Genomic DNA, 4743 nt, shown 5'->3' with positions numbered 1-4743 from the left:
TCGTACTTGTATGATTTACGCATTTCATTAGGTGGAGAAAAACCATCGAGCACCGAGTACCAAGCTCGATGTTAAAAGCCTGATTATGACAACTTAACTTAACTTAACTGAACATAGAACTTAGAAAATCAAAATGAAACAGATTCGACGTGGCATTAAGTTACGTTCAATTATAAGCAACATCCATTTAAGAGAATGTTTAAGTGAGAGCCTGTAAGTTACAATAAGTTGCCATAATCAGACCATAAGATCTATAATGTAAGCTCGCAGAAGTATTCTTCAATGGAAACACGAAAATGATCATGCCTATTACTAAGGCGAATTAATATAGGGTGACAGCAGGACTACAACAAAAATTTACATGTACATATCGTGTACAGTTGCAAAACCGCCTAAATCGCCATTGTGATAAAAATGAGATTTGGTAATCCTGAACTCTAGGCATCGAGATTTATCCATAAGAATCGTAAAATCGTTATTGAAACAACGGATTTGTAAAATAATAGCTAGAGAAAATACAGCCTATCCAGGCAATGCCTTCAAAGTAAAACCGTTATTTCGCTCCAGTAAAATTTTAGTGCCGTAAGATGGGCTGTTTTGCAATTGGTCGTTGGGCGGTTTTGCAAAAACATCGACGATATGTATTTTGTTTTTGCTTTGGCGGCATAAACTGTCGAAATCTGTAAGTGTGTGGAAATGCAAACAAAATTTTTCACAAGAAGCTGTGAGGCGAAACACATACACAAAATCAGCTGATCTAGTAACACCGCCTTGCCTATTACGGTATTTGTCGGACCGTTATAGGCAATAGGCATGGTACAATAATTACAGGTATTGTCTTCCCAGAGAGCGCATATTCCGATCTGCCTTATTTAAAAAATATCATTGTTGCCCCTCACTAAAACGTTTAATAATAATAATAGATTGGCGCTTATCATATGTTAGTGTTTGGCCGAGCTTCTCCTCCGATTTGTGGCGTGCGCCTTGATGTTGTTACACAAAGCGGAGGGACCTACAGTTTTACGCCGACTCCGAACGGCGATTGTATTTTTATGAGAAGCGGTTTCTCATGGCAGAAATACACTCGGAGGTTTGCCATTGCCTGCCGAAGGACGACCGCTGTTAATAAAAAACCTTTTTTCTATATTTTTTGCGATGTTGCTTTGACCAGGGCTTGAACCAGGGCGTTGCGTTGAGGTTTTAAATTTACTCACAAACTCACACACACATTTTCATTTTCAATCTCAAGCAACAACAATTTCGAACAATTTATCATGATAAAAACATAGCAAGGTATAACCGTTCTCTCAATTTGTCGGCCATGATTTTTTTTTGAAGTTTGCCAACATTTTAAAATCATATAAAAGTGAAAATAAAAAAATGAAATTTTTCGAAATTGTTGTTGCTTGAGATTGAAAATGAAAATGTGTGTGTGAGTTTGTGAGTAAATTTAAAAATTAAATTGTTTGGAAACGTCAAGAATTTTAAAAGTGACTCTCAGCGGTTCTACCTTACTATATTTTTATCATGGAATCAACATTGAACTGCGTCGAAATGAAAATAAGGGAGCACGAATTTCGATGTGAAGCAAAACTCTCTGGTAATTATTGTACCATGGGTAATAGGAATGTATCTGACGGATGCCATTCGCGTGGATCGAATCCTTCACCCTCGCTTGTTTTGACAGTGGGGATTGGATTGGACCGTGCGGGTCTTAATGCATGCATCACCTTATTTGTGAATATCGCTGAATGCGTTATGTACTCACATATATATATATATATGTATGCACTCTTCTCTTTTTGTCTACACCTTTTCCAACAGTATTTCAGAAAAACACAAATGTATTTCAGAAAGGGCCAAACGAATTTCAGAGAAGCTCAGATGTATTTCAGAAAAAGCCAAATGAAATTCAGAAAAACCACTGTATTTCAGAAAAGCTCAAATGATTTTCTGAAAAACTTAAAAGTATTTCAGAAAAGGGCAAGTGTATTTTAGAAAAACACAAATGAATTTCAGAAAAGCACAAATGTATTTCATAAATATATTTTTAGAATATTATTAACTACGAAAAGTTTTGCAATGGCAAACCTCCGAGTGTATTTCAGAAAAGGACAAATTTATTTCAGAGAAGCTCATATGTATTTCAGAAAAGACCAAATGTATTTCAGAAAAAGCCAAATGAAATTCAGAAAAACCACTGTATTTCAGAAAAGCTCAAATGATTTTCTGAAAAACTTAAAAGTATTTCAGAAAAGGGCAAGTGTATTTCAGAAAAACACAAATGAATTTCAGAAAAGCACAAATGTATTTCATAAAAATATTTTTAGAATATTATTAACTACGAAAAGTTTTGCAATGGCAAACCTCCGAGTGTATTTCTCATAAATTCCATTTTCCGTTCTGAGGCGGCGGAAAGATGTACATCCCTTCATTTGTGTAATAACATCAAGACGCACGCCACAAATTTGGGAAGCTCGGTCAAATACTTAGCAAAAGTGTAAGCTCCATAAAATATTATTATACATCTATTTACAAATTAAACCTCTACTCTTCCATCATTTCCCCCTTCGACCAATTGAAGAAACCAGATATGAACACGAATAATGCAGAGCTTGTAACGACGCGGTTTCATTACATACATATGTGCGTATGTTGATGTATGTATGTATGTTTATTACATGCCAACAGCTAATGAATGCCAAAGCATCTGCGAAGAAAATAAATGAGTACGCAATAGTACGAGCACAATCTGCGGTAGATATAGGTTCTTTCGCTTGCTGTATTACTTGATCCATGTATTGCAGTCGCCTTCCTACCATTCCCGGTCCATCCGTGGACATTAGTTTTAGCATAATTCCATACATTCCAATGGGGCTCAGCATTGAGTATGGCCCCAGCCGCAAAAGGGTGCGTTATCCATTACTGCCTACCACTTGCTCAAGTCTCGCATGGTTGCTGTGTTATCGCAGACCAACACTAAATCGCAAAGTACGTTGCCCACGCTAGTCCATTTTTCTAAAAGTCGCCAAACCCATAAGGCAGTGCTCATTTGACCTTTTCTGAAAATGAAGCAGAAATACGCTCGAAAGTTGCCATTGCCAAATTTTGCTAGTTAAAAATATTTTCTGAAATCCATTTGCCCTTTTCTGAAACCCCTTTGTGTTTTTTTGAAATACATTTGCCTTTTCTGAAATATCTACAATTGCGTTTTTCTGCGTTCTTCATTTGGCTTTTTATACCCGAGCGCACTTGTGGACAAGGGTATTATAACTTTGTTCACATAATGGTTGTTTGTAACAGGCAAAATGAATCGAGATAGATATAGACAAATGTATACATAAATGATCAGGATGAAAAGAGAAATCGATTAAGCGGTGACTGTCTGTCCGTCCGTCCGTCTGTCCGTCCGTCTGTGCACACGATAACTCGAGTAAAAATTAAGATATCTTAACGAAACTTGGTACGTGTACTTCTTTCGGGCGTAGGACGGATGGTATTGAAAATGGGCAAAATCGGACAATAACCACGCCTACCTCCCATATAACGGTAATTTTCAGAAATACGAAAACTGCGATATTTTAGTAACTACTGAAGATTATTAACTCAAAATTGATATTTACAATAATTTTTAGACGACAAATAAGAATGTTGTAAATTTTTGAAAAATGGGCGTAGCCACGCCCACTTATGGATACATGTGTATATCTTGGCAACCGCTGGACCGATTTCTTCCAAACTCGGCACAGTTATTGGCCTTGGTACAGGATACCAAATTTTTAAAATCGGACAATAACCACGCCCACAGCTCATATAACGGTAATTTGGAGAAATGCGAAATTTTCGATAAATCAGTAAATATTAAAGCCAATTAATTCAAAATTGATGCTTTAAACAATTCCTTACCAGGAAATACGTCTATAATAAAATTTTGAAAAATGGGCGTGAAACCGCCCACTTATGATCACATATCGCTAGCTTAGAGTGAAAAGTTGCTAAGTCCGCTTTTTATGAAAACTCATATTTTGATACAGGAGGCTAGAGAAATTAACAATGCATCGTTTTGAAAAGGATAAAGATCCTTGTTTTATGTTTTCTCGTTTATATTCAATGAAACGAAAATTTGCTAAGTCCAAAAAAAACTCCGTAATTTCGATAAGTCGAAAATAGTACAAAATCTTTTGATAAAGATCGAATTCCTCTGGTGCGTATGGAGTTTTGCTTTGCTTTAAACAGTCAAAATGCTGTATTCTAAGTTTTGCGACATACTTGAAGAAAATGGCTTTAGAAGTTTTTTTCCTCTCCTGCACAATTTTTGAATTGGGACTTAGCAACTTTTCACTCTAAGCTAGCGATATATGTATCTCGGTAACCGTTCTACCAATTTGTACCAAACTCGGTATTTTTATTGTGCTGGCCACATATAAGCAAAACGTTGAAAATTATAGAAATCGGACTAAAATTATGGTTTTTCATATAACGGTAAATTTTAGAAATGCTTGAAACGTCAATATTTTGAAACTTAAGGACGCTAATATACTCAAAATTGATACACCCCGGCTTACCATGTAGCGGTAGCTTTCGGAAAGGTGAAAATCATATATTTAATATTTGCGCCGGGTATTTAATGTTCGGTTCCGCCCAAACTTAGACTTTCTTACTTGTTCTGAAATACATTTGGTCTTTTCTGAAATACATATCGCCAGCTTAGAGTGAAATGTTGCTAAGTCCACTTTTTATGAA

This window comes from Rhagoletis pomonella, unplaced genomic scaffold, assembly GCF_013731165.1.
Source record: "Rhagoletis pomonella isolate Grant_MI unplaced genomic scaffold, Rhpom_1.0 Rhpom_scaffold_00006, whole genome shotgun sequence".
Lineage (NCBI taxonomy): Eukaryota > Metazoa > Arthropoda > Insecta > Diptera > Tephritidae > Rhagoletis > Rhagoletis pomonella.
The sequence above is the reverse complement of the archived record's forward strand: the minus strand, read 5'-3'. Positions refer to the sequence as shown.